Here is a 16,261-nt window from a genome sequence, read left to right on the forward strand (position 1 = left end):
GCATAAGGGTATGTTGCAACAAATCCTGTAACACCAGCAATTTCCAAGATGTGTAACAGCAATATTGCAAGTATGGCCCTGTGTGCCTGCCTCTGGTCCTTACACATATGGCAGGCTTTGTCCTGTTGTGATACAGTTAGGGGTTGTTGGGTAATGGCCTATCATTATTTACTGCTAACATTCCTGCTACCTTCCCAGTCATATCATGGACCCCCACAAAATATGTTGGTCAATGTCCATACATGTGACCGATACATTGACATTACCACAACTAATACATTCCCCCCTATGGCTTGACTACAGGGTGTAATCGGAGGCTGCTGAAATATATCAGTAATTGCTGATTGTTACCTATCTTGAAGACAAATCCTTTGTCTACTGTTGTACTAATTGAAGACCTTGGCCTGGACAGCATAGTATGTTATATATCCACATTGCTTGCATCTACTGTTTTGTGTGGGCCTTGCATTCATCACTGATTACATATTTCAGACTTTATGTGCTATAAGTAATGCCATACTCTATTGTATAGTACAAAATTAAGGTTTTCTGTGTATGCATACCTGTGTGTCGTGTCATGTCCTTTGAATTGTGAGTAGGTCTATGTTTAATGTAAGTATTCTCAGTTGTGGGAATGGTTGCCACACTACACATTTCACAGGTACCAGTTACAGGGCTTGTGGAAGAGGGATATACTTTGCACCCAGTACTTCCACACTACTCCTACATATGTATGGCTACTAATACCTTATATATATATATATATATATATCTATATCTATATATATATATATATATCTATATATATATATATATATATATATATATATATATATATATATATATATATATATATATATATATATATATATATATATATATATATCCCTATATATATATATATATATATATATATATATATGTATATATACCTGAACATATTTGTCAATGTATAGATATGTGTGCATATCCGAACCATTGTGATGTGTACCCTTCCACATTGTACATTCCCTACGGTAGAATGACTTTTCTACATGATATGTTACAGATATTGCCCTGACATTTACAGGTGAATTGGCTTACTGTGAAAACATTGTGGCTGTTTTGTGGAGGGTCCTGTAGCCAAGAACTGCATGTGCTGGGTATTGGATTGCACAGCATATCCGATAGGGCTGTGGGGGGGGGGGGTAACATAGCACTAATTACCAGGTATCCCTCATTTGAGCCCCCACCCTCATTAACAGTGCATATGGTCTGTTATGTAGTAGTGAGTGGTTCAGGATTTTGTTACCATGTAGTGATGCTATACACAGTTCTATTTATATATATATTTGTCTATATATATATATATATATATATATATATATATATAAATAAAATATATATTTTTTTAGATATATATATATATATATATATATATATATATATATATATATATATATATATACATATAGCTATCTGTCTCATTTCCAGATATATATCTGTCCATATGTCGATGCATGTTCGAATCATATTTTTGGCCTGCACCTCATTCTCTTGGCAATTGACATGGATGATCACAGGACTGTAGTCAGTAACTAGTACCAACACTTTTGTGTTTCAGACTTCATCTCCTTCAAGGTATGTGTTCTAATACATATCACTGTGTGACTAGGAACATTTTAGGTGTCTTAGAGCAGTATTTGACATATATCCCTACTTGTACCCACATTATGGCACACTTTGTCCAGAATGCTTGCATTAAGAAGTTGTGTGTTATGATATTACTACATTTCGTGTACTGATTGACTGATTCCTGTTGACTGATTGTGCTGGATGATATGTTTGTGAAAACATCAGGTTATGTATATCTGCCATGGTTTAGTGGTAGATCACTTTGTGTATGGAGTGCAGTCTCCTGGGTTCGAGCCTTGAAGAAGCAGTTCATTTTGTTGCTGGGCAGAGCAAGGGACATTGGCTACAGAGTGATTAAGGCACTTTTAAGCAGTTGTCAGCAGGTTTGCATGATGGTAAGCACTGCTAATCTCTGCTTATGGTTTCGTACAGTCAGTTAGCTTCTAATTTCTCAAACTGTGCAGGCATAGCTTACCCTTGCGCAAGCCCGCACAAACCCACTTACTGCTGCTTAAGAGTGCTAACTACCGTTTACCCCCATGCTAATTTCTTTAAAAGAAAAGAAAAAGGGGTTGATAGGAAAGTGGTGAAAAATGGGGCACAAAGAGGGAAAGACAGTAGGGAAAATAGCTAGGTATATGCAGGAAGGGTATAGGAAAGGTCCATAGCAGCCCATTTCTTCTACAGCAACAGCTGTGCATATACACTATATTTACAGGTACATTTGGAACCTCAAACCCCTGGTGGTGGGGTGAGGACAACATATATTCATTGTGATGACAATTAGACCAGATTACATGTGGCCAGTGGACACGTGTGCAAAATGGACAGCTATGTATGGGGCGAGATTTTTTTGTGGGAACATATTGTCCTTTTTTTTATTTTTCAGGTGAGAGTGGGATGTTGGGGAGGGGTAGTAGGTGTATTTGGGGAGAGAGGTTGGGTAGGTTAACAGACAAGACACACAAGATGCATAGAGGGCCGGTATATGACACATGTGGGGGGTAAACACCTTGGATGGTTAGGGGTGTTTGGAAGTCGCAAGCCCATGAGCCCCCAGCTGGAAACAGTGGGACTGAGGTCCCTACCCATGGGCAGTCACCACTGCACCATCACGGCCCCGAAGGTGGCTGTGCTGGGTGCTGTGTAGGCAGGCTCACCCTATAATAGCACCACTCAGCCCTCAAGCTGGTGTAAACGGTCTCGATACTCCAGATCGAGCTCCCTACGCACCATGGCCCAGACCTGTTGATGGGTGACAGGTTACCCTCCATGCCTGCTCCGAGGGGGGGACAAACCCCATCCCCTGCAGTGGTTCCTCCCGAAGGTGGCACAGGGCCCATGGAGGAGGAGGTCACAGGCTGCGACCCAGATGTGCTGGTGCCCGGTGCCATGGCCAGCTGAAGTGGGACAAGTGGGTCTTCTGGGACCGGCCTTCCCATACGAGCTGTGTTGTCACTGGTTTAGGGCAGATATGGGTTAGTAACAGTCAACAGTATTCAGGATTAGTTATAACAGCATGCATAGGTATTCCCATTAACCCGACACACCACATTTAACACAGTTGCAGAGCAAGCAGAACACATGCATATATGGAACAACAGTGGCCATTACAAAAGCATGCAGGTTTCATTGATGGCAACAGGCCACCAATATGCGTGTATTTTAACATGGCACATGCATAGAAACAAATGTGAATATGTGTAAACCATTAAGACATATGTCCCGATACTGCGGTGGTGGTGTTGCGGTAGCGTTGTCGACTCACAAGACGTTGTCCATTCGATTCTCAGCTTAAGCATCTTCTGTGGGGAGACAGGCGTGAAGGGGCATACCTTTGTTGAAGGTTGTGCGTCAGGGCTGGTAACTCGGCACATAAAAATCTTCTACCAGTCATTAGTGGACCGGAGTTCTGCTGTGGTGACCCCTGACTGGGATAAGCCAAAAGACACAAATTAGGACATATGTCCCAACAAATGTTTGGAGTGTACACATACCAGTTGAGGAGTGTCATTGGGTTATTTTGCACATATGGTAGGGGTGAGAGAGAGTTCAATTAACAACTAATATATCCGTGTAGTTTCCACAACATTCCTAGTCACTGCAGTGATCTTTCCCTTACAAATATTATTACACTACCCAATGGCCTTATATTTTACATTTGTATGTTTATAGATTATTATTTACGTCACCTGTGTCTTACATGCAGGCGTGACAGGATGCAGGTGTTAATGCAACATATGTTGAGTATTGCTGTCATACACTTTGGGTGAGGTGCTAGAATGACAGGTTTGTTTTCATATACATTCTATGACTATGTACACATTTGACTTTCAGTTATATGTCATTAACAGCTGCCTACATTTCTGGGTTCCTCACACTGCTTTTTCAGGAGAACAGGGCACCAGGCTGGTGATATGGGCTATTTATCTGGACATGCTGGAACAGTTGTGGGGTATGAATATGCATACAGCTGTCTATCTGAACATTCTAGCAAATTCTGTACAGTTGTTGGGTGTAATTATACATACAGCTTTCTATCTAAACATTGTAACAAAATCTGTACAGTTGTGGGGTATGATTATGCATACAACTTACTAGCACTCCTGGGATTCAAACCCCTGCTGTTTGTGACAACGAAGTTATAGCTAACATCACAGTACACTGTGCCATCAGGGAATTGAAATGAAGCATTCTTCTGTTTTCTATCTAAGTCTCCCTCACTTGTACAATATGACTGACCTCTTGGCACGTCCAACATTGTTATACAGAACTTCATACACATTTTATCTGCATACCACAGCGTGGGTAACACTGCTTAATACAACAGTACTATTTATAGTATGCAACAGTTCAACTACATATGAAAGAACAGTAAACAGAAGCACTCCAGGGGTTATACTTTTATTCACAGAATATTACCCATTTATTCCTACTGGTACAACACTTTCTAAGGCTCTTATATTTATTTGTTATGACAGTACATGCAGAGAAATACTAACCTGCTTCACAATGCAGCCTTTGCAACCTAGCATCATGGGCTTGCTGGTTCACAGCCCACTCATCTGCAGCTGTCGGAGGAATACAGTGATATTTAGTCATACCTATCCATAGCATACACAAGCTAGGCAATTCTTAACTAATTAGTGGAATGAGTACTTAGTACTGGGGCATTAGCCATCCGCCGAGACTCCTGGATCCACTGTTCCAGTACATCCCCCCTCCGCCACTTCAGGTCAGCATGGTGGTACCTGACCTGCTCACCAGCCCGGGGGATACCTGTGGCACTGGTGAGGTCATGGGCGAGACTGTCCCAGGCCTACATTTTATACTGCAAGCCCTGGTACTGGCCCTGCAGTAGTCTCTCCTCGTGGTGTTTTACCAGGAGCCATACCATGAGTTTTGACTCCTGGATGCCCCAGCGCTGTGCTCTAAAATGAGTACCTTCACCCACACCAGCCATTCTGCCTGCAGTAGGAAGCTACAACCACTTATGGAATGTATTCCTGCCTGTGTGGTTTATATACGGCCAATTACCCACACTTTTCTGTGATTGGCCGGGTATGAAGAGGCTAAGCTATGGGCACACCTGCTTACCTAAGGTTGCCAGTGCTTATAGGGGCAGATGGATTGGCTCCCCTACACATTGTTTACTCTTACTAAGCTGAGCTGTGCTGCGGTTAGCATTGCTTAATAGTTAATTTGCACTATATTTGCCTTTTGGCAGTGATTTATTCTTTATTGCAGGTTTTATATGTGTCTGGTATCTGTGATTCATGTGTACATACAATGTATAAGGACCTGGGGTCTTCTATACTTTATTACAAAAACACCTCACGTCTATGCTTACTGCAGTACTCCAGTTCACATATTTATGTTATGTAGCAAGTTATACCACTTCACACTGTACATAGATTCAGTTCACATCTTTGGTTTGATTTACCTGTGGTGAGGATTAGTTTGCTGATACCTCATTCATCGTTATTGCTATGATGGTTTAGTAGTTGACTACTGTGACTATAGTGCACAGGGTCCTGAGTTTGAGCCTTGTAGAGGCAGTTTATTTTGTTGCTGGGCAGAACAAGTGGGTTTGTGCAACGGTAAGCACTGCTAACCTCCAGTTACAGTTTCTTAAACCAGTTAGCTTCTACTTTGCTTAATCTGTGTAGGCAGTGCTTACCACCACCCACACAGGCATACTCCTGCTTGCTGCCGCATACCCCTACACTACTTCATGTACATGTCGGTTTTATACATGCTTACGTCAGTTATACATGTCAGGTATGACTGTTCACAAAGGTCAGTGTAAGGTTAAGTGGAATTCCAGTTTAGCATTTCTGGTTAGGCTACACTCAGGTATTCTGGTTAGGTTTAGTTATGCCATACCTGTGTTACAGAGTAGATGTGAATAGTGGAGGTGTAGGCTGGTAGGTGGTGGGGGGGACATTTTAATTGTATAGTAGGCCATTCGACTTATTGGTGGAGGTGTGGTAGTGCAGGTTTGCAGGATGTTGGGATATGTATGTGAGGCAGGACAGGAGGTGTTAGTGTCAGTAGTTGGTGTAGGGATATGGAGTGTTGGGGGGTGGCAGACTTCATCAGGTGGTGATCCAAGTGTGCTTGGGTTTTTCCTTCAAGTGTTTTTACAGGTGTAGTCTGGGACAGCTGCGATAGTACACCTGGGTTGGGGGTTCCAGATTCTGCCAATATAGTTGTGTGGAGGGTGTCACCTATTTGTGACTGTGGACATTACTACGAATGCAACAGGGGTCGATAGGTAAGTGGTGTTATTGGGCCACACAGAGGGGCTAATAATAGGGGACATGTCCAGAGATGTGCAGGACAGCTGACAGAAAGATCCACAGCTGGCAATTTCTTCTACAGCAACAGCTGTGTATATACCCTGCATTTGGGGGTATGTCTGGACAATCACACCCCTAGCTCTCAACTAATCGGAGAAAAATCCTCAACAGAATCAGGGACAACTCCTCAAATAATCAGGGAAAATCAGGGACATTTTCTAAATATTTGTAGTATTAACCTGAAACATTTGCAGAATAAGAGAATGTGGATTAATATAGGTTTTCTGACATGAAACATCTATAACTCTGAATTACTATCATTATTTATTAAGGGCAATTCACCACCTTTTCTTCAGCACTCACCAGTTTTCAGGGGGATTAAGAAGGACACACCTAATACCGGAGTCTATATCAGGGACAGTTGAGAGGTCTGGACAGCAATAATACCTTGTGATGCCAATTAGTTCGGCTTACATACCTACAGTGGGGTGTTGCCACCAAGTGTTCTTTGGTGTCATTTAGTGGGTTTGCAACAACACATCTGGTTATACCGTCCTTTGCCATGTAACCTAGACTTTGCTGCAGTGGGACTCGTACCAAGCGTGGCTGCTCATTAGGCGTTGGTTCTGCCCAGTGCATGCTATTGCTTACATCCCTGGGGCAGTACACATAGAACCACTCCAGTCAACACCTGCATAGCCAGGCCCATACTTTCATGCCCATAGTTCCCAAACTGCACATCCTCTTCGACATTCTTCCTTACTCCGGGTGCAGGTTGGGTCTGGCCACACCAGTACACACTACCCACTCCCCACTTCTCAGGACCCATCACGTATGTTGTCTTGCCCAATAGATCATCAGGCTTCCCCTACCTTGTAGACCTAAAACATGCGTGGCCTGCCGTTGGACATCTGTATAATGGCTGGAAACATGAAAATGATAGAATTTCTAGGATGTCCCACAAGGGACATTCATGTCTTTGTTTCATTATTAGACTTGGCGGGTCTCTCCCACTGGTAGTATTCTGCCTGTAGTCTTGGAAGCAGTGGTGTGTTTACTTTTATTGTGTGTTTGTATGTTTCACCGGACTAGCTGGGGGGGGGGGGGTTGATGCTACTTGTTACACGTTTGTTGATTGGACCCTTCACCCCCATTGACATGGCCTGTGAACATATGTAATTCTTAACTGCTGTATTATATCCTAGCTATATATATATGTGTATAGTTACACACACACACACACACACACACACACACACACACACACATATATATATATATATATATATATATATATATATATATAGATATACATATCTATATACACATATATATATATCTATATATATATATATATATATATATATATATATATATATATATATCTAACAACATATGGATGTATGGGTGTCTGCATATGTATATATCTATATGTGGGTATTTATAAATAGTCTGTCTATGTATGTATACATTTGTACTACAGATTGGGAGAGGTATATCTCCATGTAGTTATGGGTATATATATATACATACACATACTTCTACATATTTACATCTACATCTGGTTATTCCATTCTTTGCCATGTAAAATAGACTGTGCTGCAGTTGGACTTGTAGCGGGAGTGGCTGCTCATTGGGCGGCACCTCAATTCCAATAAACACTATTGCTTACATCCCTGGGGCTGCCCACTCCAGCAAACATCTGCATGCCTAGACCCATAATTACCTACCCATAGGTTCCCCCACCCGCACCTCCTCTACAGCACTCATCCTTACTCTGGGTGCAGGTTGGGTCTAAACACACCACTACACACTGCCCACTCTCCACTTCACGGGACCCATCTTGTACGTTGTCTCGATCCATGGGTCATCAGGCTTTCCCACCCTTGTCATCCGGGTATGTACACACCCCACGTTGATAGGTCATCACACAGGCTTCCTCCTATAAAAAGACAATTTTTAGGGTATCCCGCAAGGGACGCTCCTGTCTCTGTTCCAAGATTAGACTTCTTGGGTCCACTGTGTCTCCCCCCCCCCCCGGTTGTATCCTGCCTGTGGTCTGGGGAGAAGTGGATTGTTTATATTGTTCTTGGGTTTGTTTGTATGTGTCCCCTGTCCAGCTGGGGGGGGGGGGGGTCCATGCTACATGTTACACATTTCTTGCTTGGGCCCCTCACCTCCATTGGCATGGCCTGTGAACATTCGTCATTCTTAAGTGTTGTATCTTATCATAGTTATATATCTGTGTATATCTACGCAAACATATATATATATATATATATATATATATATATATACACACATATATATATATGTATATGTCTGCATATATATATATATATATATATATATATATATATATATATATATATATATTGCTATATATATATCTAACGACATGTGGATGTATGGGTGTCTGCATATGTATATATGTATTTGTGGGTATTTATTTATATGTCTATCTATGTATGTATACATTTGTACTTCAGAGAGAGAGAGAGGTATATATCTATATAGTTATGGGTATTCATTCAAACACATATACCTCTAATTCTTTACCTACAGATCAGGTAATGTTGACTGGTATTGCTGGATACTGTGTTTCATATGCATACCGGCCAACCTTGTGTGCCATGTATGCTTTGTGACACCTATGACTGACTTTGTTAGTGTACACAGAGTCACACGTGACACCGGCCATTGGATACGGTGTGCTTAAGGCACTTTCAAGCAGTTGTGAGCGGGTTTGTGCAGAGGTTAGCACTGCTGACTTCCGGTCACAGTGTGTTACACGCAGTTGGTGCCTCCTTTGCTTGATCTGTGTCGACGGTGCTTCACCCCCTCAAATACACTTGTACACACTTACTAGTGCTTACATATGCTTATCTGTGCTTACGCCTGCTTACTGCTGACTTATTCATTATGGTACTGACTCTTCACATGTGCATTTCATGCAGTACTCCGGTTCACATTTAAATGTTATTTAGTAGGTTATACAGCAATAAAATGTAAATAAATGTTCTTATACAGATTACACGTGGAAAATGGTATGTGGTGCAGTGGGACTCAAGCCAGTAATCCTTCCTCGTTAGGCGGATGCTCTGACCACTATTCTATTGCTGTGCTGCTTCATTTGCTATATCTTCCTTGTTATCCTCTTCAGCCTTTTATGCTGCTTTAACCATAGCTAAGCGATGGGCATACCCGTGCACTTTTGGTTAGCTGTACTCAGTGCTTTAGAAGTAAATACAGGGGTTACTTCCTTTTATTTTTATGTCCTGTTGCTGTTGTACACATGGGGGACTGTTGGTGGGGATATGCAGACACCTATGAGTGGTCTCGCTAATTTATTTACATTTTCTGCTGTTCTACTTTGCAGGGGCATGTTTATTCTGACGGCTCTGCTCTCAGACATGCCCTCTGCACTCATCCACGCTCCATGTAGGATTAGGAGGTCAAGCAGCACGCCTTCATTAATATGCTTGGTGCACTGCCATCTTGCTAAACTGCCGCTTCCGTGCAGCACTAGACTAGTCCTGCACGGGAGATTGGTGAATCCAGAGGATAGAGGTATATATATTTCATTTATTTATTTTACATTTGTTGACCGGGAGTGTCCGACTGAGCTCAAGCCCTTTTTCAGTGGAGGCCCAGGGAGAAAAGCTCCAAAAAGTACATATAAATAACATAACAGTAGAGATATTCAAGAAGTTACAAAAAAATTCATAGAGTTGTTGAATTATACAATACTGGTGGCTAATTTGAATTGTTTGGGTGGAGTCTGGTTCCTTATTTCAAGTGGGAGTTTGTTCCAAGCAATGGAGGGGTAGTAGTTATATAAGTTGCACCCTGTTTTGGATTTTGGTTTGTAAACAATTAATAGGTCTTTGTATCTGCTTCGGAAGTATATGGTTGGGGTATAATGGGAGATAAGGGAGAATAGACTATGGCAGAAATCAGGCTGATATAGAATGGAGTATGTGATGTGGACCTGGGATTGTAGGAGCAGGTGAGGTAGTTCGAGCCAGTTCAAGTGTTTTAGGGAGAGGCAGTGGTGAGATTTATAAGTTTGTTGGGCAGCAAGTCTAGCTATCTTGTGATAGGTTGTTTCTAACTTGGTGAGTAGGGAGGAAGTTAGATTAGTAAGTATTTGGGAACAGTAAGTTAAGCAAGGTAAAAGGCAGGCATGAGTAAGAGAGATCCTAGCTTCAGCTGTGAGGAATATGTTATTCCTATACAGGAGTCCTAGCTTTAGGTGGGGTTTTTTTTGATACAATTGTTAATGTGTAGGTCGAAGTTTAGTTGATGATCTATGATAATGCCAAGTAGTTTTGTGTTAGTCTTGACATCTATAGGAGTCTTGTTTAGGGATGTTATGGAGAAGGAAGATTTGATTTGGTTGGCAGATTTATGAAGAAAGAGTAGCAATTTTGTTTTTTTTTGGGGGTTGAGGATGAGGTGATTATTGGTGACCCATGTCTCTACTGAGTTAAAGGATGTTTGGGTAGTTGATAGGAGTTCAGGAGGTGAGTTAGCAACGGTGATGACTGTTGAGTCATCAGCATATTGGACAATGGTAGATTGAGGATAAGAGGTCTAAAGTGTGTTAGTGAATATATTAAATAATAGAGGAGCAAGAATGGATCCTTGGGGGACACCTGTTCTTACTTTGAGAGGGATAGATAGTGTCAAGTCCCATCTCACTGACAGTTGCCTGTTAGTGAGATAGCTAGAGAACCATGCTACTGTATCTGGGAGAAGTTAAGGTCTGTAAGTTTGCTAAGTAGGAGAGAGTGAGAGACAGTGTTGAAGGCCTTTGACAGGTCAAGAAATAGGCAGGATATGAGCTTATGATTGTCTTTGGCTAGAGAAATAGTGTTGAGAAATGATAGTATAGCTGTGGATGTACTATGCTTGGGACAGAAACCGTGCTATGTAGGAGTGAGTAGTTTTTTCTGTAAGAGATAAAGGATAACTTGTTTTTGTATACATTTCTCAAGGACTTTAGAGAGAGGGGAGAGGATGGCGATACATCTGAAATTAGAGATTTCAGCGGTGCTACCTCCTTTATGAATAGTAAGAGTATAGAACTGTTTCCAGATAGATGGTACACCTGGAACAAAGGATAGTACTAAAAAACTGTCATTCAGTATACTCCAGTTTCAAGGGGAAGATTACAGCCAGATTTTAAATTGTACCAAGCAAGCTTAGTTGTTTTTTACAAGGGTGTGGTTTTCGGTATGGGAAGGAGGTAATATTACAGTTAAGCCAGGGTTTTGTATATAAGAAAAACAAACAGTAAATAAGGAGTTCTATAGTATTATAGTACTTTGCATTATGTCAGGGATTTAATAAAGAACATGAGATTAAGAGTCAGGGGTGGGAGGGGTGGGGGTAAAAAGGCAGCCAAGAAAGTGGAGGCTGGCGTTCAAGATAACATGCTCACAATGGGTAGATTTTACTGATAATACAATTATTTCTAGTAAAAATACAGGTTGTGTAGGAACAGTAGATCTCCATTTGATATTTAATTAAAGTATCATCATTCTTAGTTTCCGTCTTTGGAGGTAGATTAGATTTTCACTTGAGTGTTTTGAACGGATTCTTGGTTGGGATACAATGACTACGCACCATTCACACTGAATTGTCGGTTTATTGGAATGGTTGGGGAAATAGCTAAGAGGCAGGGAGGGAAAGACAAGACATAGAATTATTCTATGGGCTTGCAGGAGGGAGATAAAGAGGCAAAAATCATTCAGACAAACAATCTAGCATTAGATTTGAACACTTTATCCTAATGCATCTTGTAGAATATTGATCGTTTCATTAACTAGTTTTACTAGCTAACAATTAGGGTAATCTTAAAACTAAGCACAGTTAATTGCATTCGAAAACTAAACTCAGAATATAGGTAAACAAGTAGGTCAAAGAGATACAAAAGAGCAACAGTAATTTTTCAGTGCTAAAGCTATAACAATAGTCTAACACTCCTTTTCAGTGTAAACACAACTGCAATGTTACAGATGCAGTCACAGTTCGATTTAGAAAGCATACTTTGTTTCAGTCTATCGACTCTTGAAACCATACAATGTTTCTGCCAAAACCGACTATTGTGGTATCTTACAGTATTTTTAAATCAGTTGGTTTCACTAAGCTAGGTAAATTCATTAAAATATCAGGGCATGAAACAGCTTGAAAAGAAAAACAGCGTGTCTGTGTTTCAAACCATCATCGCTAGTAATATAACCTATGCCAGTTATAGTTTAGTTACAAATAACAAGCATGTACTGTACAAACCACAATGCAGGATATGTGATAGCGATGAAAATTAATTGTAAGATTAATGCAGCAGTTATATTTACCTGGTGAGCACACTATCCATGGAACACCTGCAGCAAGGGGAGTATGAGAAGATACAGTGGATTTTCAAAAATGGCACCCTAGGCTAGAGGGAAATGATATTACCTAGGTCCGGATGTGAGGTAGTGTGGGGAGGGGGGGTTCACCTGGTATAAAGGATTGTACTAAAAAACTATCATTCAGTATACTCCAGTTTCAAGGGGAAGATTATAGCCAGATTTTAAAGTGTACCAAGCAGGCTTAGTTGTAAAACTGGAACATACGCACATAGAAGTAATACCAGTAAGAGATCACAGGTACCATAAGAAGTTAACCATGCGCACATTTAGGCAGACATACTTAACACTTCCTGCCTCCGTCTACAAGCACTTAATAGTGCTTGCCTCCTAAAATCAAGTAATGCTGTACATGATAACCCTAGTGTAAATTTGTGTCTCTACCATCAAGTTATGGAGACTAACTTTAAAGATAGTCAAAGTCGCACTTTATTTGACATACAGTAGAAACCTTAAGCCAGGAAAACATTGAGTTAGGAAATTATCCTTCTATCAAGTCTTGTATATTTTTTGGTACAGATTTAGGATGCCAGTGGTGGGTGTTTGCAGAGCCATTGGTTTTGTGAAATAGGTCAAATAGGTTTGGGTACTTTGTGGTTCAAAAAGTGAGATACAGGCCAATACAAAGCATTGTGTAGGCTACTGGGTACAAATAGAGAGCCAGAATAATCTACTGGAATAACTGAATGATTGCAGGCCTTTCATTTTCTTGGTTAGAAGTCTTCAGGGCCTTTCCAATTAAGCGATATATGTTCATAGGATTTATACATGTCAAAGAGATCATGTATTCAGTGATAGGTTTGATAATGGAACAGTATAGTGAAGTGATGACTTTCTTAGATTTGAAGATACTCCCTTGGAAAATAACTGGTCCAGATACAATTACTTCTTGACTATGGTGGAGATACAATGATTAACTGAGAATGAGCTGTCCACATAAGTACTCTGGTCTTCTATGACTGTATCTGTCTGAAAAGTTGTACTACTTATAACATATGAGGAGGCAGCGTTTTTTTGTTTTGTTTTGCTTTTTTTTTTGGCAAATGTTACTGCACTGTACTTTTTTGCATTTATTTTAAAAATATTTTCATTATACCAAGAATGTGCATATTCCATCCGTTGGTCAACCATATTTCTGGAATATTGATTTGGATTTCTGAAAATGAAAATCAAACAGAAGAGGGCCCAGAACTAATTCCTGTGTTGCCACACTTGTTATAATTTTATGTTCAGAAGTGGTACCAGTAACTATCTGTTAGACAGCCAATTTGCCAAAGTGAAAAATGCAGGAGTGATATAACTAAATTTATTTAGTTTTTCAATAATACCACTATGGGAGATAGTATCAAAAGCCTCAACCAGGTCAAAACAAGCAGCATGCAATGACAGACCATTTTGCACGACCTCTGTAACCTTTTCAAGGAAACTTAATTGGTTCATGAGACAGAACCTGCCCTTTAGAAAACCAAACTTATTGGGGTCTAGACCAGCTACGTTGCCTATCTCTGCAGAAAGGAGTTCTGCTATGGTATGTTCCATGGATATGTATATAATGCTGGTGAGGCTAAGGGGCTTATAGTTGCCTGTATATGTGGAGAAGCTACCCTTGTGTAGTGGAGTCTCAGTAATTTTATTTCTCAGCCATCAGGAAGAAACACTGTGGATTGCCTAAGGATGAACAGTTTAAGTAAATATCCAAAGCCATGAAAAGACTTATCAGGGAGCTAATCAATCAGGACAGAAGGAACCTCCAAACACTGGGCCCATCACAATTTAGATTCATCAAGGGCAGGCCATGCTTAATCAAACAGGTAGATTTTTTTGAAAAGGTTGTGAAAGCAATGGATGAAGGCAAAACAGTGCACATACCCCAAACTGGCCAGACCTTTTGACATGATTCCCCACTCAGGCATTGCAGAAAAGTCAAATAAACTGTGAATAAACCCCTATGTCACCCAACGGATTGCCATCTGGCTCACAAATAGGACACATGAAATCAAAATAGGGAAAGTTAACTCCAGAAAGAGACCAGTCATCAGTGGAGTCCTCCAGAGTTCTGTGCTGAGACATTTGTTTGGCAACTGCTTTTCTGAAATGCAAGCCAATAGCAAAGGGATCTGGCTAAGTTTGCAGATGACTGCAAGCTAGGAATGTCACTGAATCCCCAAATGACATACCTTCAGATTCAGCAAGCAGACGTGCAGGAATAAATTATTCTTGCACAGCAGGGACTGTTCCTGTGCAGCACAGCAGCATGCCATGCATATTTGTATTAAGGCACGCTGCTGTGCTGTAAAATGGACATGGTTCCGTGTATGAGTATGGGGGGGGGTGTCTGAGAGAAGAGCTCTCACAATACGCACACCCCCTGCACTTCAGAATTGCCTTTTGGAAATTTAAAAAGAGCGAGAATGCTCGTAACACCCCCAACCCATCAGGGTAAGAAATCTTGTCAAAGCCATAAGGGACAATTGTCCCTACCAAGGAAAAAGCGGATAGAATAACCCATGTAGCATAAGCACATAGCGCACACCTCCCAACCCATCAGAGTGAGGAATGTGGACAAAGCCAAAAGGGACAATCGTCCCACAAAGCAGAAAGTTGATAGAATAACACGTTTAGCATTAACAGGGATATTCTGAAGGGTACAAATAAAAAAACACAACAAATATTTTTTTTTTATAAATGCGATAAACTTTAAGCATAGCTGCGTGGGTGTGCCTGTTGCTTAGCTACACTTAGTCCAGCTGAAACAGCACAAGAAGTTAAATAGCAAGAGACATCCAGCTTAAGCAGTATTGCAATAGTGTAGTGGTTAGAATGTACGCTTTGCAAACAGCCATTCCTGGATTGATCCCCACTGTAACCAAGTTGCATGTGAAAGCAGTACATAAACATTTTTTTTATAATTAGCTACAAAATAATATATATTTGTTAACCAGAGTACTGTAGTAGGTCCAGATGTGAGATGTCAGTGTAATAAAGTTGTGAAACCCCCGTATAAACACAAGTGCCCCATACAGTATAGTCACACATGAATAAATGTAATGAAAGCACATTGGGGGATGTCAGGGACAGTAAACAGATTCATAATATGTAATGAATAATGAGTCAATCCCATACAGCAGATAGTGTATAAAATAAAAAATAAGTAGTGCTAAACATTGCACAGTTCTGCTTACCAGGTGTAAGCATTGTGTAAATATGACTACTAAGCAATGAGTAGCCCAGCTAAGTGGATTTGCCCATTGGTAAGCAATGCTGAACGTGCCACTTTAAGCACTGCCAACCTTAGCTAAGCAGGTTTGCCAATAGCTTAGCTTAGCTCAGCATATTCAAAACTGTCCAGTCATGGCAAAGGGTGGGAAATCGGCTGTATTTAAACCCCGCAGGTAGGAATATAGCTCATAACTGGTTGCAGTTTCCCAC

The sequence above is a fragment of the Protopterus annectens genome, chromosome 8.part0 (genome assembly GCF_019279795.1).
Source record: "Protopterus annectens isolate FY-2018-M chromosome 8.part0, PAN1.0, whole genome shotgun sequence".
NCBI lineage: Eukaryota > Metazoa > Chordata > Ceratodontiformes > Protopteridae > Protopterus > Protopterus annectens.